This window comes from Trichomycterus rosablanca, chromosome 14, assembly GCF_030014385.1.
Source record: "Trichomycterus rosablanca isolate fTriRos1 chromosome 14, fTriRos1.hap1, whole genome shotgun sequence".
Lineage (NCBI taxonomy): Eukaryota > Metazoa > Chordata > Actinopteri > Siluriformes > Trichomycteridae > Trichomycterus > Trichomycterus rosablanca.
The window spans coordinates 15,154,443-15,178,230 of NC_086001.1; the positions used below are offsets into that span (position 1 = coordinate 15,154,443).

The following is a 23,788-nucleotide window of genomic DNA, read 5'->3' on the forward strand; positions in this document are numbered from 1 at the left end:
AAGGATATTAGCTGGGCTAGATTACCTCAGTGGTGGGTTGATGGTTATTTGAGATTTTAAGAGGGAGGAGATTGACAAGCCTGAGGAAGTGGAAATTGAAAATGTCTGTGTGGGTGTGCATACTCGTGTTGGGGGGTGGGGGGTCTTTATTTGAAATAGAGCCGCATTGTTAAGTTTAGAGTGGGATACGAGTGGACTGAATCGTGTGTGTGTGTGTGCAAGCATGTGTGTACATACGTGGGTGTAAACCAATGAGGCAAAAGACAGATTTGTTGTGTAATTGAGTGTTTAATCCCATCAAAGTCAGTGCTGTGCCAACCATCTCACTGCCTAAAGTAAGAGGCACAAATCCCCCTCGACTCCTCCTAAAACACACACACACACACACACACACACACACACACACACACACACACACCCCACACACACACACACACAGTTATAGAATTTTATTTAGAAAGTGACTTCTACGCACTTTTTAGTGGGTGGGGAGGACTGTTAGAGAAGGGTTAGAGCTATGGAATGAAAAATAATAATAGTACTTAATAAATAATTAACAATTAATTATGTTGGCTAGAAAGAGAATAGTGCCCCCAACCAATCACAAAATACTATAGTTAGTTAAATGTATTAGATAATGAAATGTATATGCAAATGCTTGTATATAAAAATATAAGATAAATTATTGTAGTATTTGTTGACACTATTTTTTAGTAGTTCAGTAAAGTAGTTTTAGTGCTGTTATATAAGCAGGGAAGTTCACACAAACTAAATTAAAATGCAGGGGTGTCAGTAGTTAACGTCATTTTTTAAAATTCATTTTCTCCCTTTTTCTTCAGATTTTTTACCCAATTTTTACCCAATTGCGTTATGCTTCCTCTCTAGTGGTGCTGACCCCCGGCCCTGATTGAGGAGAGCGAACTGACACACACCCCCTCTGACACGTGTGCAGTAGCCGACTGCATTTTTTCACCTGCACCAGCCGAGTTCATATGCGATTCAGCCCTGTGCACGGAGAGCCACACCCTGATCAGCATCAATCAGCCAGCAGAGGTCGTAATTGCATTAGTTATGAGGTCCCTATCCGGCTCCCTACCATGTATGAACAACAGCCAAACGTTGTTCATATAGCCGCCCAGCCAGATGGCAGAGCCAAGATTCGATACGATGTATTCCTAATCCCAGCTCTGGTGTGCTAGCATATTTTTTAACATGTCAACATGTCATTTTTAACATGTACAATAATTACCACGTCTGGTTTCTTTTAGTTGTGAAATAGTTTTACTGAAACCTTCTAGCTTCTGTTGTCAGTGTAGGATGCTGCAGCTTTTATAATTTAAACATTGTGTGTCTGGGCCAATGTGACAAAAAGCTTTTTAAATGGAAACCTTTACACAGTACACAAGCTTCAATAATTATCTGCACTTACAAAGCATTTCTGCACACTAAAGCTTACCCAGCAAATAATTGTTGGCCTGAGGGTGTCAGATTTAAAAGCTGCTGAATAAACGCTGAAACTGGTGCTGGAACAAAATGTGACCTGTTTTACTAAGAACCTTTTAATGAAGCTAAAACAGCTCAAAGAGAAAAAAATATACATATACTCAGTGTTAAGGTTAAAATGAATGTTATTTGCCTTTATCTCTACAAGTTCTCTACTGATTTTCTCTTTAACATAAACACACTGATCAGCCATAATATTAAAACACCTCCTTGTTTCTACACTCACTGTTAATTTTATCAGCTCCACTTACCACATGGAAGCACTTTGTAGTCCCACAATTACTGACTGTAGTCTATCTATTTCTCTACATATCTTTTTAGCCTGATTTCACCCTGTTCTTCAATGGTCAGGACCCCCACAGGACCACCACAGAGTAGGTATTATTTGGGTGGTGGATCATTCTCAGCACTGCAGTGACACTGACATGGTGGTGGTGTGTTAGTGTGTGTTGTGCTGCTATGAGTGAATCAGATACAGCAGCGCTGATGGAGTTTTTAAATACCGTGTCCACTCACTGTCCACTCTATAAGACACTCCTACCTAGTTGTTCCACCTTGTAGATGTAAAGTCAGAGACGATCATCTATTGCTGCTGTTTGAGTCGGTCATCTTCTAGACCTTCATTAGTGGTCACGGGTCGCTGTTGGCTGAATATATTGGTTGGTGGACTATTCTCAGTCCATCAGTGCTGCTGTGTCTTATCCACTGTGTCTGCTGTGTCTTATCCATAGAGGTGTTTAAAAACTCCATCAGTGCTGCTGTGTCTTATCCACTCATACCAGCACCAACACACACTAACACACCACCACCATGTCAGTGTCACTGCAGTGCTGAGAATGATCCACCACCCAAATAATACCTGCTCTGTAGTGGTCCTATAAGAGTCCTTACCATTGAAGAACAGCATGAAAGGGGGCTAACAAAGCATGCAGATAAACAGATGGACTACAGTCAGTAATTGTAGTAATGTTATGGCTGATCAGTGTACCTGTCATACTAAATTATTTTAAACACATTAGAGAACTTTCAAGCACAAACTACCAGTGTTCCTACCATATTAACTTACAAGGATTCAACTCAGGACTTTAACCAGGTCTTTTGAAGCCTTATTTTTCAGAGGTCATTTAAAGGTGGTTTGCGCTTGTACTTTGAGTTGTTGTCTTGTTGCATAAACCAATTGCATTTAAGCTAAATACAACTTATGACCAGGCATTTTTCTATAGGATAGTCTTGTAAAGAGCAGAATTCATGGTTCTGTTATTGCAGCTCTACCATGGATATTTTTTTTTATCCCAGACTCATTTCAATGAGCGTTGAACTAATCTTTGATGAGCAGTCCCAAGTTTGGGTTGTATTGTATTGTTGTATTCTTACAGATAGCCATACAGAGAGTCATGCTATGCTCAGAATCATCCGGGCAGCATGGTGGCTAAGTGGGTAGCACTGTCGCCTCACAGCAAGAAGGTCCTGGGTTTGATCCCCAGGTGGGGTGGTCCAGGTCCTTTCTGTGTGGAGTTTGCATGTTCTCGCCGTGTCTGCATGGGTTTCCTCCGGGAGCTCCGGTTTCCTCCCACAGTCCAAAGACATGCAAGTGAGGTGAATTGGAGATACAAAAATCGTCCAGGACTGTGTTGGATATAACCTTGTGAACTGATGAATCTTGTGTAATGAGTAACTACCGTTTCTGTCATGAATGTAACCAAAAGTGTAAAATATGACATTAAAATCCTAATAAATAAACAAACAAACTCAAACCCTGTCAACCTATCCCTCAGTCTTGGCCAAATGTGCCAGCAAACAGCTGAGATTCAAATAAAAACTGAGTGCTTTAGATCTAAGCGGTGGTGGCTGCACCACTCAAACACCCAGCTTGCTTTTAGATTTTAATGAAAGGTACCAAAATCAATTTGTTTCATAACAAAGCACAACACTATTTACTTGTGTTTATTATTAAATTGTGTTTATTATTGTAATTAAAATGATGACTGTAGTATATAGGTGGAAAGAATATGGAGGGATAAATAAATATTTGGTCTTATGTCAGTGTAAATGCCATGTTTAATCATTTAATGTTTATTCAAGTTACAGTTGTAATTAGAATTATTCAACCCCCATTGCAAATTAGAATTTATTAGCAAAACTTACACAATTACAGCTATTTGCAATAAACCAATCAAACAAGAGCACTTTAAATAGTTCAACACAACTAATAGTATTTGTGGTTTCTCCAAATTCAACACAAAATTTTTAATGATTACTGCAGTCTTAGAATTATTCAACCCCTCATAATTAGCGTTTTTAGTTCTTAGTAGAGCACCCTTTTGCTCTTATGACCAGCTGCAAATAAGATGCATAACCAGATATCAGCTTGTGGTGGTGTTCCTGAATAGGAATGGGGAATCTTAGTCTGTTCCTCATGGGCAACCTTCAAATCCCACTAAATATTTTTTAAACTATTTAAGTCAGGCAACTGTTATGGCCACTTCCAGAGCTTCTTTTGAAACCAAGCCTTGATGGACTTTGAGGTATGCTTGGGATCACTGTACTGTTGAAATGTCCTGTGGCTTCAGCTTCTCCACAGAAGGCATGGCGTTTTCTCTTAAGATTTCCTTGTACTTAATTAGATTCAATTTACCCTCATGCTTCAGGTTTCTTGTGCTAAAGAAAGCAAAGCAGCCCCAAAGCATCATTAAGCCACTGCAATGCTTCACTGTAGGCAGGGTGTTTTTTCAGCTTATGCTCCATTCTTCCTTCTTCAGACATACTTCTGATCCATAGGTCTGAAAAGTTAAAAGTTTTGATTAATCACTTTACAGAACAGAATCCCAAAACTTCTGCGACTTATTAATATGGCTTGAAGCATATATCTTGAGCTTTTGGGTCATTGGAGGTGTAGATCTTGAAGACCTTCTTGTTAAGCTAAATAAGGTTAATGATTTAAATATTTCAATGACTGGGAACTTGCTAGAGGAAATATGCTTTTCTTCTGGGGGCCAGCTCTGATCTCTCTGGAATTTACTTAAGACTCTTGCTTAGTCTGCATGCCAATTCATATGAGGTTGCATGACTACTGCTACCCAAAATAACCAGACACATCTTTATGAGTTAGTCATCAACATGTATTAAACAGGGTTTTTCAAACCCACATTTTGTCCATGATTTATTACGCGACCCAGGCAACACAAACAATGCATCTTACTCTATCTGGTCTTAGTGTGATTTACAAGATGTAACATAAAGCCTCCACAAGGGGGCAGTCGCATACAAGTTTATTTAATTATAATTATTTTTCTCCACGACCCATTTTTTTCAGCTAGACCTAGGTTTTAAAAAAACCATGTATTAAAAGATAGACAACTATCTATATAAATAGATACACATATCTACCTAAAATTTAAACTGCTTTTGAGAATGTAATCATGCTTGCATTTTTTGTTTATGGGCATGGACACTGTCAGACACTTACCTGCTTGTCACAGTGTTGACGGGACCCTAGACGCCTCACTCTGACAGTAACAGTACAAGTGCCAGCTGAAGGGGACAGTGCTGTCATTTTACTCTTAAAGCTGACACATTGAAGAGGAGAGGTGCTGAGAGAAAAGAGAGAAAAGATCATGTCCAAAAAAGAAATATTAAAGGAGGAAATTTAATGTGGGGTTTGGGGAGCACAGTAAGAGAAAGTCTTTATATAAACTTTGCAGTCTAGTGTTCCTACATGTCATATCACCTGAGCAAGGAATTATTAGTGCTGACTAACACAGAAACTGCTGCACAAAACAATACAAGCCATGAGTCAAAGGCAGAATTTTGCACTTATGTTCCTCCAGAGGCCTGCCATTGTCTTGCTGAAATAACCATGATCACATAGATAGATAGATAGATAGATAGATAGATAGATAGATAGATAGATAGATAGATAGATAGATAGATAGATAGACTATAGGTAGATAGATAGATAGATAGATAGATAGATAGATAGATAGATAGATAGATAGATAGATAGATAGACGATAAACAAATAGATAGATGATAGATAGATAGATAGATAGATAGATAGATAGATAGATAGATAGATAGATAGATAGATAGAAGAACAGATATACAGACAGACAGATAGATAGACGAACAGACATACAGACAGATAGATAGATAGACGAACAGACATACAGACATACAGACAGACAGACAGACAGACAGACAGACAGATAGATAGATAGATAGATAGATAGATAGATAGATAGATAGATAGATAGATAGATAGATAGACGATAGATAGATAGATAGATAGATAGATAGATAGATAGATAGATAGATAGACAGATAGACAGACAGACAGATAGACGATAGATAGATAGATAGATAGATAGATAGATAGATAGATAGATAGATAGATAGATAGACAGACAGACAGACAGACAGACAGACAGACAGATAGATAGATAGACAGACAGATAGATAGACGATAGATAGATAGATAGATAGATAGATAGATAGATAGATAGATAGATAGATAGATAGATAGATAGACAGACGATAGATAGATACATTTACATTTACATTTTTAGCATTTAGCAGACGCTTTTATCCAAAGCGACTTACAGTTATGACTGAACACAATTTTGAGCAATTGAGGGTTAAGGGCCTTGCTCAGGGACCCAACAGTGGCAACTTGGTGGTGGCAGGGCTTGAACCAGCAACCTTCTGATTACTAGTCCAGTACCTTAACCACTGAGCTACCACAGACAGATAGATAGATAGATAGATAGATAGATAGATAGATAGATAGATAGATAGACAGACAGACAGACAGACAGACAGACAGACAGACAGACGATAGATAGATAGATAGATAGATAGATAGATAGATAGATAGACGATAGATAGATAGATAGATCGATAGATAGATGGACGGACGGACGGACGGACGGACGGACGGACGGACGGACGGACGGACAGACAGACAGATAGACAGACAGACAGATAGATAGACGATAGACAGACAGACAGACAGACAGACAGAAAGAAAGACAGATAGATAGATAGATAGATAGACAGGCAGGCAAATAAATAGATAAGGAATTAATGGCTTGATACATTAGACTGTTGCCAAGTCTAATTGCCAATTTTGCATTTTGGAAGACATCACAAACAGTCATTTTATGCTGAGAGGTAATTTGTCAGGAGGTTCAGGTGTAATTCAAAAAACACCAAAACTGACATCAAACTTGCTGCCAAGGAGACCTAACCTACTGTTAAATGGTAGTGATATTATTTTGCTTTGGTGCTGTTTTTCTGCCGGTTAAACTAGTATATTGTAGATAGTGGACAAAAAAAAATAGGAGGCAAGTTTACCTTGTGGTCTAACCCAAATTACACATTAAAACTAGTTTTAAATGGCTAAATCTGGTTTTGATTAAGGAATGATGGGTAAAAATAGCATTCTAAATAGCAATTGGCATTCAAAATCAAATTCACAGTTCAGTTGTTGAATTTTGGTATTTTAACTGCAACATTTGTTTTCTAAGCCATATTTAACATATTAATTTACATTTTTGAACTATGATGCTGCATTTCTCTTGGCAGGTGATTTTTTATTCCTTCCTCTTCTATTATGCGTTAATAGAAGCATCTACAGTATTTAGCATTAAATTAAATGTACATTAGTTGGACATACAAAAGCAGCCTTCTTACACACTGAATCAATCGCAAGCTTGAACACATGCGTGAGTGCTGTAAAAGCAGTGGTTTGTTTTTATTTGTGCCAGAGCATATATGTCAAAATAGTGAGAGGACATTTTAATAGGATTTTTGATGACATTCTTAGCAGCATACAGCTGGTCTAAGTGGAAGCTGGATACGACAATGACATTTTCACACACTGCTGCTTTTATGGGATTGACAGATTGCTTTGTGTGTGTGTGTGTGTGTGTGTTTACTATCATGGCAAAAGGTGGCACATCTCTTGGGAATTGAAGTATTTTTTTATATAATAAAAAGAGCAGGACCATATTGACAGCATTAAATTACTATATTACTGTTCAAAAAGAACAAGATAATCTTTAGTATTTTTCAACTGATAAAATCAGACCAAATATTGGTATCCAAACCAGATTTAAATCCACTCTACCTATATGAACTATACTGTTTTAACAGCAGCTGTTTAATAACCTCTTAACATTAATACAGGAGCATCTTTAATAGAGGTAAAACCAATTTAAGCCCTCTGCTCTAAAATGCAGCCTTCTATTTTCTGTGCTGTTCTTGTGCAGGTGTACTCTAATGGTTTACAGGATTGCCTGATGGAGTTGACATTATTGATTGAAAATAATAGGTAAGCAGTGACAGGGTTGACAACCAAAGTGTTGTTGGTAGCATGTTAAGGAAATTAATTGTGATATAAATTAATTGAATTGTAGTGGATTGATGTAAATTAACTGTGTTGTAATTAATAGGATTGATGGTAACAGCAATGTTATGTAACTTAGCTTTTAGATTTTTCCTTTTTTTAACACACACAAACACACACACAAACACACACACATCTAAAATACAGGCTGCATGATGTATGTTGCTGTTTTATTATTTTATTTCATAAATAACATTACTATTGATTATCCTAAGAACAAATTAGCAAACAAAAAATAGAATGCCTTAATTAGATCTATCACATCACAAAAGAGGAAAAACATTTTTAAATTAAAAAATAAATAAATAAATAAATAAATATATATATATATATATATATATATATATATATATATATATATATCCTCTCTATTAGACACTACTACCTAGTTGGTCCACCTTGTAGATGTAAAGTCAGAGACGATCTCTCGTCTATTACTGCTGTTTGAGTTGGTCATCTTCTAGACCTTCATTAGTGGTCACAGGATGCTGTCCACAGGGCGCTGTTGGCTGGATATTTTTGGTTGGTGGACTATTCTCAGTCCAGCAGTGACAGTGAGGTGTTTAAAAACTACAGCAGCACTGCTGTGTCTGATCCACTCATATCAGCACAACACACACTAACACTCCACCACCATGTCAGTGTCACTGCAGTGCTGAAAATGATCCATCACCCAAATAATACCTGCTCTGTAGTGGTCCTGACCATTGAAGAACAGGGTGAAAGCAGACTAAAACAGTATGCAGAGAAACTGATGGACTACAGTCAGTAATTGGAGAACTACAAAGTGCTTCTATATGGTAAGTGGAGCTGATAAAATGGACAGTGAGTGTAGAAACAAGGAGGTGGTTTTAATGTTATGGCTGATCTGTGTATATATATAATATATTTTTTCACCTGCCATAAACTGTGCACAGCCTATCCACTTGTTATTTTTTAAGCTTACTACCGTCCCTGTATAGATTTAGTTCATTTAATTAGTTTTACCTGTTGTGTGTTCTGTGTTGTTTGTTTGTACTAGTTTCCTGCCCTAAACTTTAGGGACACACATTTACAGATGGGGGCTGATGATTGGAGTTTTTGTTTTGGATAAATTAAGCTGCAGTAAATATGAATGCCTGAGATACATATGGCTTCTACCAAGAGGCTCTATATTTTCAGAAGTAAAGCACTTGATCCAATTTGGCGGTGAAACCATGGTAAATTTAGTTTCTGGTGCATTCAAGGTTGAGCTGGCTATAGTGTGAACCATTTCTTATTACCATCTGTACCAGTAAACAACATTTGGCATACAAAATCTTGGAATTCACCAAGCACATGCTGGTTTTGTAAACACATTTCACAAACGATTGTGTGCATCATCAATTTTACACAGATTTTCATTGGCAAATAACTTCCACTTACAACAGTGCTGCCTGAATACTTGAAGTTATTAGATATTTATTAGATAAATAAATAAATAAATAACCATACCAGCAATGTTATACAATGACTAAAAAACCCTACTTTACTTCGTTGCAGGATTATCTGTTGACCCAGAAATGTTATTTACATATATATTATGTATCTAATGCTGGATTATATGACCAAATTGACCAAAACTTATCTATGTACAGTTATTTGCTTTTAAATTGCAAAGGAGTTCATAATGTGGTATGCAAAGTCCCAACCAATTTATTAGGAACACCTTTACCTGCTCATTAATGTAATAAGCTACCGGTCAAGAGCTTTGATTAATGTTTACATTGAATATCAGAAATGACCTTGTGTTATCATTGCTGGCTGGTGCTGTGGGTTAATGGCATGGAGAATTTTTTAGGCATGGAGAATTTTTTAGGCACACATTACGCCCCAAACACTAATAAAGCATTGTATAAATGCCACAGGCTATAAGGCTATTGTTACAGACCAGGTAGTAATCTTAGTAATGTTATATCATTTTTATTAAGGTTAAATGTATTGTTTATAATTTGTTTAGTGCAATTTAATAGCCTTCTCAGTTGCCAGATCTGAATCTAGTAAAACATCTTTCTGACATGTCAGAGCATCATGTCAACATGGATCAAATTAAAGGGATGTTTTCGATGTTCTGTGGGACCCATATTCTAAAGATTTGAGGCTGCTTTAAGTGAGTAGTGTAGACTTTCTAGCAAAGTGTATAATGTATATGTAAGAAATAGAAGATGAATAGAAAATAAAACCAGTTTATGAAGAAAAGACCACATTCTGATTAGCTTCTAGTAATCTTGTGTTTTAATATATTAATAAATAAATAGCTTTTAATCTTGTAATATTTTGGCTATGTAGACTGATGTAGAGATGGTCACTTGTGTCTAGACTATATCTTGAGTACATTTCCAGTTGTATTTGCTGTTACTTTTCAGTAGTACTCTTGTGACTGGTAAAAATGTGCAATTTTTTGCTTGAAAAGAGATCAAATTTGCTGGTTGCTTGATGGCAGGTTGCATTTTTAACATGAAATGGCCCAGAACAATTTTCTTTTCTCAGGAACGTTAAGTGAGATGAGGCTGCTCTCTAAGCCCAACCTTATTCAATCTTTATTTTAAATGAAATTTATATTAAATTTAAATATTACATGTATTTAATTGAAGGTCGACCCACATTCCCTATTAGACTAGTTAATGTTATTTATTTATTAGGATTTTAACGTCATGTTTTACACACTTTGGTTACATTCGTGGCAGGACAGGTAGTTACTCGTTACACAAGATTCATCACTACAAGTTTTTAATGTCAAACACAGTCATTGCTGTGAGGTGACAGTGCTACCCACTGAGCCACCGTGCTGCCCGACTAGTTAATGTCTACCCATATCCTCAAGTAGTTGCAAACTTATAACACTATTATTGCTAATATTACTTTTTTTGTAATGATAGAAAAGAAATATAGGAAAGGTTTCATTCAAAGTCTAATGAGATTATCACTATATGTTATGCCTTTAAGCATTAGCAAGTGCCTGAGTGATTTTATGAATCCATTACAAATGGATAAATCTAATCAAGTCTAGCAGGTCTGACAAATATCTCACGTGCAGAATGTCTAATCTGAAATATATGACATTTCAGAGATAGAGGTGCTTTGCAAATGTGAGGAATTGAACTGAAATTGAAGTGTTTAAATAGAAAAAAAAATATTTTATTGAGGTTTTATTTTATTTGTCATTGACATGCTTGAAAGTGGTAATTGACATCTGCTGGCATGTATGATGAGGGTATGGAGAGGTGCTCATCATTCCCCCCCCCCATCTTTACATGTTTCCCTAGGGCAGCAAGGTGGTAGACTGCATTGTATTGGTGCTGCACATCTCCAGAGAGGTAGGTTTAATCCTCATTTCTAGTGACTGTCCAACAGGTGTTTTGAGTTTGTCATAGCCTGAGATAGATAGTGTTCTGTTTAGTTCTGCATATATTAATCCTAGAATAGGCTATGTACCAGGATTAAGTGGCTACTTAGTAAAATGTTAGTACAACATATTCTAATCAGGGGCATGTAGGTCATTGCAATTTGGGGATTTCAATAATTATTAATAATTAGTTCTTTTTCTATGACTAAATGATTGAAACACATAGTTTTGTGAAATGTCTGAGCAACTTTAAATTCTAAGATCATCAGCAGTTGTTTGTAAGTAATTGGAATAGTGGGCTTATTTAACTGAGTGTTAACAGTGACGAGCAAATTAACAGCAGATTACTATGAAATGTACAAATTAACCAAATATAATTCAAAACAGACAATGCTTTAATGATTAGCTATGAAAGAAGCCTAACAAAAGCTACCACACAATGAAAAGAATTTAGGAATTTTCTTATTTATGAAATTTTTTGAGAATTTTTTTGAAAATCAATATTAAATACCCATGACCTTCTAATCTGTAATTCATATACCCACACAGGCTAAGATACTATATCATCCAGAAAACCCTTGTCAATAAACATAGTCTGTCACTGCATCTTTAAATTAAATATTAAGTCTACACTATGCAAAGCAAAAGTCTTTCATCATCAACATCCATAAATACCAGAGACTTTTCTGCACTTAAAGGTCAATGAGATGGAAAGATAAAAAGTTAAGACATGCCAATGGCCTGAATAAATTACACATGTGTAAATGAAATATCAATAACACTAAGAGGTGGATAAACATTTTAAAGAAACATATGCAACCATCTAGATAACACTTTTTTATGTATCTTGCAATGCTATGCCATAATCGGCAGCAGTGTGGCTTTATGACAGAAGCCATAATAGGTGCTAGACTGACATGTCTACAGTTCAGACCTGTCTCCCATGAGTTGTTATAAAGTGCAATATTTAACAATGGAAATTCTGGACTGTTGAGTAGTTGTGGTGCTCTATCAAGAAAGAATGGGAAACCATTGTGGTAGTTGATTGGTTGACACAATAAAAATCTTGTGTTTGTATTTTTTACATTTACATTTTCGGCATTTAGCAGACGCTCTTATCCAGAGTGACGTACAGAAGTGCTTCCATAGTGAACATTACCTTAATCTAGTTTAAGTAAACAACAGTGCAAGAATACAAATCTGCTGAAACTCTGTTAGAACCAAGGTTTTTTTTTTTTGCAAGAAATGAATAAGAATAAGAGCATTATTAAGTAAGTACATGTCAGCTTAAGTGCTTAGTAAAGATTTGCTTTTTAATCATCTTTTTAAGACAGCGAGAGACGCTTGTCTTCCTTGAGTCCTGGGTGGAGGATCAATTTGGGCGAGACTAGTGGCTCGGAGGTTTCGTGATACAGAGCGGGGTTTGATTAGACCTTGGAGGTAATTTGGGGCTGGTCCATTTTTGGCTTTGTAGACGAGCATCAGTGTTTTAAACTGAATGTGTGTAGCTACAGGAAGCCAGTAAAGAGAATGTACTTATTAAAGTACAGTCCAAACTTTTTGAGTAGTTGGGATTGCGTACATCTTTACTTGATTCCCCATGATTGTGGAAATATTAGTTGTCAAAAATTTTCAGTAGTTTTTCCAAAAATATGTGTACACCACCTCCAGCAGTCTATTTCGCTAGCCCACCAACTCTGAGTTCTTGTCCAAAATTCAGCTTTGCTATCGGCTGGCCAGGCGTCAACACAGACATGATTGGCTACATCTGAGGAGAGAAATGGCCAAAGCTCTGTGATGGATTGTTTTTTGGTTGGGCACAATCTTATACATGCAGCTGTTTGTCTCCAGTGTGGTTGGTTTAATTGACTTTCTCGGTCACAGATCTTCCGTGAACGCTGACAGCAGCCATTTTGTTTCAGCACCTGCAGCACCGGTTCCTGGTGTGAGTTGGACTGTGGTGAAACTCAGAGCTTGAAAGTGCCGCTACACCATGACTGTTCATTAAAGCCTGGCTCCCAGGCAACCCTGTCGCCTGGCAACAATCAGTCGCTTTACTCCACACATTGTAGATACATCACCTTGAATGGAGACGGATGGAGACAGAGAGACGTTTCTTTGATCCTTGCATATTTTCGGTCTTTTTTATTTAACTTGTCTCTTTATAACAAAGCACTTAAGCCTATAGCAGGGCGAGGTAATAATTTGTTGTACTAATATTACTGTGCTCATTGCAGAACGTTTTGTGATTATTTTTTCCCCTAAAAACATTAAACAGAACAGTTCTACAGCTAAAACACTATAAATTGAGGGTCTTTATTCATGCCAAAAATATCATGCAGGTGGTATTTCAGTCAAGTAATGCGCACATGTATTTCTTCATTTTAGAGCTGTTATATACCCAGACTGCAATTACCCGGTGATGGCTGCTAACAGCACTGCAATCAGCAAACCATTAACACTCCATACCGAGACTTGACTGTCACCCCTCTGTCTTCTAGCGCTTGTTTATTCTCACTCTTTTGCTGCCACACTCCATCCTTATGCTCATCAAAGTCTTACTGCAGTCTTTTTTGGGTTTAACATGACTGGTGACATTGAAATCACTTTCATGGTGTACAGATCTGATCTGACTTTCTAATTGCCAGACAGACATGCCTGACATTCTTTGATTTTAAATATAGAAAGATCTTTTTGTTCACTGACTGTCTGACTGACTGACTGATATTTAATTTTTAACATTGCTTCAGACATCTGTGTGATAGCTGACAGGTAAAAACTTACAAGTGAATTAGTAACCCAACAATAACCTTTAATTTCACATACCTGCCAGTAGAGTAGCAAAATAGCATATAGATAAGGCGGCCCGGTGGCTCGGTGGGTAGCACTGTTGCCTCACAGCAAGTAGGTCCTGGGTTCGATTCGATCAGGTTAATTGGAGATACTGAATTGCTCTATAGGTGAATGGGTGTGTATGTGTATGTGTGTCTGCCCTGCGATGAACTGGTACCCTGTCCAGGGTGTTACTGTGTGCCTTGTGCCCATTGAAAAACTGGGATAGGCTCCAGCACCCCCTGCGACCCTAATTGGATAAGCGGTTAAGAAAGTGAGTGAGTGAGTGAGCATATACGTAAGTCATATACTGTTTAAATGCTCAACATCTCTATAAGCATCTTTTAATGAACATTTAAATATTTTATTTTTAAATATCTTGGAAATTAAGATTTAAATCTTGGAAATAATAACAAAATTACAAACCCTATTTCCAGAAAAGTTGGAACATGCAACAATATTTTGTGATTTGTTTATTTATAATATTTATTAATTATTAGGCTCATTTAATGTATCTTTGTTTAACTTACAAAAACTGTACTTTTTTAAAAATATAAACAAATAGGATATAGGCATGTTTACTGCTGTGTTATATCTCACCTTTATTATTAATTACACTTTTACCCATATGTGCTTGATACAGGAATTTAGCTGGTCAACAGTCTGTTGTCTGAGGTCTGGAGAAATCTCTGTCTGTGTAGGGCAAGAACAGAAACCACTACTAAATGTGCACAACCTTTGAGCTCTTAGATGACATTGTGTGAGAAACTGCCATGCTAAATATGACATGCTATATCACACTGTGATAAATATAGCCACATGGGAGAGACTGTTGGAGTAACTGTTGTTACTTAACACAGTCTGAAGGTTCATCAACAAATGCAACCAGAAACTCTATTACACAAATAGAAAGCCAGACATTAATTTTATGCAGAAACACCACTGAGTTCTTTGGACCTCAGCTCATCTCGAATGGTCTGAAAGACAGTGGAAACATATTCTGTGGTCAGATTTCAGTTTTTGAAAAAAGGGCATTAAGTTCTCCATGACAATGACAAAAAAGACCATCCAGACAAATGTCATGATATGGGTGCATCATTGCCCACGGCATGGGTGATATGTGTAAAGGTACCACTGATGGTGGATAATATCATTGCTCACAGCCTAGGTGATATGTGTGAAGGTACCATTGATGCGAAGGTCTATATTTTGGTTTTAAAGAGACTTGCTGCTTTAAAGGCAACATTTTATCCCAGAAGGTCCATGGTTATTTCAACAATGCCAGGTCTCATTCTGTACAGTCTTCAACAGTGTGGCTTCAGTCACAGAGTGTGCATGCTTCACTGTCCTTTCTGCAGCCCATATCTGCCTTTTTTTTTAAATGTATGTTGCACCATGTTTTTTTCTGCATTTGACATTCTGTCTCCGTCCAGTGTTGTAATGACTCATTAAAACAAAGGTATAAATAGAGACAGAAAGAAATATAGAAAAATATAGAAAAATAATTGCTTTGGATCTCATAGGCATTATTGTCATCGATGTGAAGTCTTTAGGTGAGTAATGCAGACTTTATTTAAACTACAGGAACACAGTACGCTTAGGGACCTGGATGAATCAGCAAGGCTCAATCATATCAAAACCGCAGAACTAGCTTCATGATGTACTTTATAACAGATGTTTATGATCTTATTAAAAAAGAACAAAGTGGTGTTATAGACTAATATGTGCAAATGAATAATATGTGGCAGTTGAAGGCAGCAAGAGGTATGAAGGTTCTCCTGAGATGTCAGCAATAATGCAAAGTATTCAAAGAAACCTTCCTACTGGGAGGTTCTGACAAATTGAATGTAGGCAGTGCCAGCAGAGTAAGCTTTTTTGCAATCTTGCATTAATAATCATGGGGAAATAGAAACTGGATTATAGACAACCATGTAGCTATACTAAAATCTCTGAAGAATTCTTAAAACCAAGGTGAGTTTTAAAACAGCTGACTAAAGATCAAATGCATTTACTCAATCTGTCTCCAGAATGTAAGGTTCAAAACATTCAAGCAGTACATCAACTAATATTTCATCTGCATTTATGACTGGTAAAAGCCAATCACTTTATTATAAATTTTTTTTTTTTGCATTTTCCCCCAATTTTCCCCCAATCTAGTCATATCCAATTACATGATTGCATTATGCTTCCTCTCTACTGATGCTGATCTCCACCCTGACTGAGGAGAGTCAAGACTAACATACGCCCCCACGTGTTATGTGCAGTACCAACTGCATCTTTTCACCTGCACAAGGCAGGTTCATATGTGGATCAGCTTTGTGTACGGAGAACACACTGATCACATTATCCCTCGTCTCTGTGCAGGCACCATCAATTAGCCAGCAGAGACCATAATTGCATCAGTTATAAGGAATCCCCTTTCCATTTACATTACATTTACATTTTCAGCATTTAGCAGACGCTTTTATCCAAAGCGACTTACAGTACTGTGACAATATACAGTCTAAGCAATTGAGGGTTAAGGGCCTTGCTCAAGGGCCCAACAGTGGCAACCTGGCAGTGGTGAGGCTTGAACCGGCAACCTTCTAATTACTGGACCAGTATCTTAACCACTAGGCTACAACTGGCCTTTCCGGCACCCCCCTTTGAAAAACAGCCAATCGTGGTTTGTGTATCACTTTATTATAATGAACCAACCATATACATGTTATGTTAGATTTCCTCAAATATATATTTGGATCATATACTCATAGCTGGCTTTGAACTACAGTGTACTTTCAGGTGCAATGGGCTAACTCAGAGCCGTAGATAGAGAGAGTTGCGACACTCCTTGATCTCGCCGCTACGCGGTCACGTGGTTCATGTAACCCTCCAATAGTTCCAAACAAACCCGGCGCGGTCATGTTCTCATATGGGACAGGCAGCAGTGAATGACATATTAAATGCTAAATAATAAACATCTGTACAATTTCTGGGTATTTTCAACTGCCTTTACATTTACTCCATCTGCTTTAATGTCAATTTGGTATATTAAGTGGAAGATTGATGTTTATAATGACTTGTTAATAGGTCGTTCTTGTTAACACACAGTACATTATATTAGCATACATTACACTGTAAAAAATAAACATTTTTTTACAGGTTTTCCCAGTACATTTTTACAGTTTTTCCCTGTATTTATAAAAGACAGAATTTTTTTGTAAAATTACAAGAATAAACTGTATATTGAAAAGTGTCATGTGATTTACCATAAAAAATCTGTATAAATGAAATACATAAAAAAATCTGTTTTTTAACAGTTTTTAGATGACACTTTTAACAAAACTAACTGTAAAAATAAAGTAATCTTCATTGACAAAAATAGCAGAATCTTCTGTAATTAAAAAAAAAAAACCTTTTGTTATGCCGATATATCACTGTCAAATAAATAAAAATACTGTTAATAATGCATTTTAAAATGTACAATTGCAAAAAAAATATGTGAGCAAAGAAAGAAATATTTTGTAATTTTGCATTTCTTAACCACTACTTTATATACATAAATTGGAAAAACAAAGGTATTGCCTACCTTATTAGACAGGCAACAATACAATTTAAACAGATTTTAACTTTTACTTTATTTATGCATTTGTATTAATTTAAAGATTGAATTGTTAAATAAGTGCATTTATACAAACTGTGTAAAACCATAGTCAAATTTAAAACGTTATTAACTGTGATTTATTCTCACATTTATAATATTTAAATCAAGCATAATTTACCCATCCCCACATTCCCCAAAACACAGAAAAATGTATTACAGTCCATCTGTGCAACATGTTGGGTGCACATTCCCACCAGAGCACCACAGATATAAAATGATGCTCTAACCTACCAGGTACACACTCAAAAAAAAAGGGTTTTGGGTGCCTGTTGGTTTTGCATAAAGAATATGTGCTGGTGTGACACAAATCAATTACATTTTAGATTTAAACATGACTGCATTGTGTTTATTTAACTCAAATAAATGAACCATTCATAATATTTGATGTTTTGTGGAAGACTCAACTTAGTTGCTTTATTTCCCTGGAACTACTTAATGCAATAAGTTTACCAGGTGAAACCGGATATGACGCACCGGGGGTTACGCAATACATCGTGAAGGCACATTGTGTTTCAATGGCGTCTCAGGTAATGTGAAGCTTTACAAAATCTTGTTTTATGTCTTATTGCATGCTAATCATGATGTTTATTTTATTATATTGTTTAATATAGCTCTTTAGTTGAATAATATTAAAGTTTTATTGTTGCGCAATCTTTATTTGTTTAAAAATGCTAACGCTAATTCGCGCGTGCTAACGCTAACTGCGGATCTGCTTATAGTGATTTATTTATTAACGTCTTTCCAGGGTTTCTGTGAATCATATTGAAGTCTTGAGGCAGATTTTAATAGATTGCCGCTGGCTGACTGTATATTAAGTCCGGCTGCGCTGTGTGTGATAACGTTGCACTGCTGTGGTGCTAGCTAGTGCTAAGCTAGTCAAGTTCAACAGCCAGTATTCTCAACTTGTGGCAGTAAGGTTCTTTCCCGAAAAGTAAAAATGGCTGAAATTACTTCGTTGCGGAAGTATATTAGAAGAAGGTAAAAAATAAAAAGATGTGTAATATTTGTGGTGCCAGTGCATTAAAAGACATGGACACAACCTAGCTAGCTAAGATGTGAGCAGGCAGCTCGAGCCTGAGGGGAACCGCATGCTTTTCGTTTGGCGCTCATGTTATTCACAAACTAAAACAAAGTGATTCTGTAACGTTACTATCATTAGAAACCTGAGTTTTGTGACTGTTATCCTCGAAAGCACACACATGCGAACAGTGTTGGATAATCAGTTAATTTGTAATGTTAAAGTCTTTACTATAGAAATAATATTTTAGTTATTTACAACAAAACAATTGATGTTTTGTATCTTCTGTTTACAGATGGTTGGAAATGTGTATTTGCAGTTGGACTGACCTTTTACTGGTAATTTTTTTTTCTACATTTTATGCTAATTTGAATATTGAGCTACTTTTGACTGAACACTGAGTTCAGTTTAGATTAAGTGAAGAAGAAAAAATGTGGAAATTCTTATTATTTATCCTGTTTGGTTCTTTTACTTTTTTTTATTTAAGCTGGTAATTTCTTTGTAAATATTTGTCTTGCTGATTTTGATTTCCTTTAGTTTTCTTTAGTAGTTTTTTATTTATATATAATTTTAAAAGTATCCAATTTCATCTACAGTTTAGGATTCCCCCAATCACGCAATACCATCAGCACTAGGAGGGTGAAGGTAAGCACAAGTTTCCTCTGAGTTGTTACAGCAACCACCCCATCTTTTACGTCTGAGTTAAAATAAAGGTTAAAGTGAGATATGTTAAGTCCTAAATGGATATTTGTGTACTGTTAAGTTCAAGAAAGTGATTTTTTCATCCTCTGTTCCATTGTAGGATGGTGATATGGCTGCAACTGAACGGGGGATTGAGGAGACTGTTCTGGGGATCTGTGTGACTAGAGTTGAGGGAGCTGAAGCCATGGACCCCCCTGCCAATACTGGAGTGGTATTAGAAGGTGGTGTGGTTCTAAAAGACTTGGGCAGTGTGTTCCTTGCCTTTGCAGTTCGGGCTGATTTATGCCTTATATATTTATAACCTTATGATTTATAACTTGTTACCCTCCTACATTCAGATACACTTTTGATGCTAGATGCTTTGACTAGATGCTAACAAACTGTCATGAAGCTCAATTACTAAATACCAAGCTGTTCAGTGAGAGTCCATACTGAGTATTACACTTGTGATGTACTGTTTATCGAATCCCACTGTGGTTGCACTTTCTGAAAACTTCAATGTTGGTACTGTGTTTTGTACATAATTCAGATTTATACGTGTTTCATGTTTTGTAGACATTTCACTTAACTGTATGGTGCTTTGTTAAACATTTTCCATTTAAATGAATTCTGATTGCACTTATTGTATTGTATTGTATGCTGTATTGTGTTAAAGACGTCTGATTCTTACACTGATCAGCCATAACATTAAATATATAACATTACCTCGTTGTTTCTACACTTACTGTTCATTTGTGTGAAAATTATTTGGGTCAAAAATAGCTGAACTGTGGTGGATTTTGATCCATTTTGATGCTGAATTTAACAAAAGTTATTTATATACTGCATTTTCATACTGCAAGTTCTGTATATGTTCTAAAGTTCTATATAACATGTAAGAGCTGCAAAATTTCACAGTATTTTAAAGTGTTATGCAGACAAATCTTAATCTACTTCTAATTTTTTTGAGCTTATATTTTTAAATGAAGAAAAACAATTTAAAACTACAGGTAACATGTTTTAGGGAAAAATGCTTTTATTTTGACAGTTTATTAATGTATTTGAATAATAAAAAAAGACAATTTAACAGATAATTTTTGCAATACCTCTGACAGTTAATTTAAAATTGGGCTTTTGCTAAGTAAAATTACATGTTTTTTTTTTTGTTTTATATGCTAATTTCTTGTGATAACAGTAGTATATATATGTACTTAAACTTTTCTTTATCATTTATAAAGAGAATTATTCTGTTTTTTTAGAGGTGTATGACACTGTTCTAACAATATATGTTAAAAATAGAAGATTTCATGAAAATATAGGACAATTTCCTGTAAAATTACAGTGATAGATGTTAATTATGGTAAATATAATTACCGTTTTTTAACAGTTTATCTCCGTTTTAAATTTTACAGTATTTTTCCATTTTTTTACAGGCATTCTCTGGCGCCCCTGCTGCCAGAAAAATACCGTTTTTTTACGCTATTTTTTTTTACAGTGTACATAATGCAATATCATTAAGTAGTAGAGACAATATACAGTACAGAGATTAAAGTTTTTTTTATGTTTTGTTTTTTGCATAAACTAATCTCCCTTCACTTTCCTGAGGATTCATAATAATAATAATTTTGGCTACACTAAGCCATGTGGCTGGATTAATAAGGTTTACCTGCACTGAATGAACAGATTGATAAACACACTACCGTACCAAAAACATTATAGTGCAGGTATATGAAAAAGCATTCATTCATCTCTTATTTCATGAGTGATTAAGAATTGATTCCTACATGTAATACATGAATGAATTCATTATGAATATGCACTAGTTCATTTTGTCTAATGTAAGTGGTGGACAAGGTACACAAACCATGTAGTTGAGTTAAAGTAGAGATATCCAAGGTAAAATATTACTCCAGTAAAAGTAGTAGTAAAAGTAAAAATACTCTTTACCTCCACTTGAGTAAAAGTACTAAACTAAATTTACCTTTAAATGTACTTAAGTATAAAAGTAAAAGTAGCGTGATTTATTATGGCTTTAATGTTTTATGATCATTTCTGTAACAAGACTCTTGATTAATCAACTCATTTTAGGTGAAAAGACTCTAGTGTCATTAATTAAGCTTAACTAAGACTAAGCTAAATTCAGTTATACCTATTAGTTAAGATAAACATGTAACATTTAGTGCTGAGCAAATGCTAAACAATAACAGTATTAAGTATATTAATGACATTAAATTCATTATTTTTTTAAAACAAAGCAACATACAGCTAAAAATGCTTGCTAAGTAGTGGAAATGAATGGGGCTCTATGGGATGTTTGGAACTATTCAGCGCTCCATAACCCGGAAGCTGCGCAGAAAAAATGTCCCGCCCCCGTTACAACGGTTCCCTATGGGAGTGTCGCCACTCTGTTCTCTCTACCGCTCTGGGCTAACTAAGAACAGTACTGTACCACAAGCTTGCAAATCAAGGCCATTTCTTCCAGTATGTTATATGGCATGTATAGATGTTGCCCACCAAATTATAATGTGGCGGGGTTCTGGGTCTGAGGGGTATGAGGAGAGGAAGGAACTTACTTTCCCAACCCCGAAACTACTCCGACAATGCCACCCCACTTTTTTATAAAGGGTAGGGGGTCCCTGCGAGGTTTTTCAAACAAATGAGAGATAAGGCAGTTTAACATGAAAATGTACTTTATTTAGTCAATGCTCGCAACAATCATGGAAGTTATAAATAGTCTACTAAAGTGCAACAGTGCTTTATAAAGGTCCTGACCCCAAGAGCAAAAATAAAAGCAATTATGAAAGTATAGCACAAACATCTCTATAATTAAACCTTAAGTAAGCAACCCAATCAAAAGGAATATACACAATCAATATCAACCAAAATACAAACTAAAGAAATAAAAATAACCACTACCCAAAAGCAACCCTAAGTCAAACAGAGGTGCTCACTCAAAAGAAAAATACAATAAAGGAAAGCCCTGGGTCAGTACACAGACTTCACAAAATTATTTAAAGCCTGTAAAGCCAATTTAAGTAATATTGCACGAGGAATAGCATTAAAAAGGTAAAATACCTATAGGGTGGTCAGTTATACAATCCTTTAAAACCATACAGTTAGCATTGGTGGCTCAGTAAGTTTACACAGTAGGAAAAACAACAGGAAAAACAGTGGCCTACAGGCAACCAGGCCCGGCTCCACTGCAACAGATAAAACAGTACAAAACACACTTTAATTTTCACAATACATTCTTGTCACTTAAAACATAACCATTAACAAGCCTCCATTAAAGAAAGCATAGCATTTATAAACCATACTATAACTTTATTTAATACTCAACATAGACTAACTCAAATATACATAGAAACTTATACACAACCAAATATACATATATAAATATGTACCTACCTAAATACCTACATTCAAGCAATGGTTACTCACAAGAAATATTAAAACAAGAGGTACAAATATAAAACACCCACCTAATTGCTGCACAGGTGTACTTAACCACGCACGGACAGTGATGTCAGGGGAAACTGCGGTCAAACTCTATACTAAAACTACAAACACATAACTCACCATTAACCTCCTTATCCACATATAACCATCACTAAACCACGTCTAATGCCAGCGTGAACCCTTCCGAGCCAGCCGCTATTGACTCAAACAGCCTATATAAAAACATGACTACACTTACCACAGCCGTGAAGGCAAAACCGGTTAGTCAGTGGCATCCAAAGACCAACACATAAGCGAGGCTGGAGACCTGCTTATATCTCCTGAAGAGATTCACTTTGAACTTAGTTGTAAAAACACCAAACTCAGCTCCCACAGCCATGAAAGCGAAACCGGTTAGTCAGTGGCATCCAAAGACCAACACATAAGCGAGGCTGGAGACCTGCTTATATCTCCTGAAGAGATTCACTTTGAACTTAGTTGTAAAAACACCAAACTCAGCTCCCACAGCCATGAAAGCGAAACCGGTTAGTCAGTGGCATCCAAAGACCAACACATAAGCGAGGCTGGAGACCTGCTTATATCTCCTGAAGAGATTCACTTCATGTTTACTCGTAAAACACCAAACTCAGCTCCCATGGCAGTGACATTCACACACGCCAAACGACCCGGCTCCCCCTTTGTTTGCCAAAAGCGGAAGTCGATGGTACAGGTGACCCCGTGGCTTTTATCATCCCAATCAACGTCCAGCATTAATTATCGCCATTCTCCACACCTGCGCACAATTTATAAAAATGCCACAAAATGCAAACAAACCATACAAAACAAAGAAAACTAATTAAAAAAAACATAACTTTGCACCCCGATTTCCAATAATTCGGCTCA

At 36.2% G+C, this 23,788-nt stretch overlaps 1 long non-coding RNA gene across 1 annotated transcript; it reads left to right on the plus strand.

Moving 5' to 3' along the window:
• Positions 1-18,229: 18,229 nt before the first annotated feature.
• Positions 18,230-20,172, plus strand: LOC134326931 (uncharacterized). Its single transcript, XR_010014646.1, has 4 exons — positions 18,230-18,275; positions 19,062-19,104; positions 19,363-19,411; positions 19,569-20,172. It is a non-coding gene; the product is annotated as an uncharacterized LOC134326931 (long non-coding RNA).
• Positions 20,173-23,788: the final 3,616 nt, after the last annotated feature.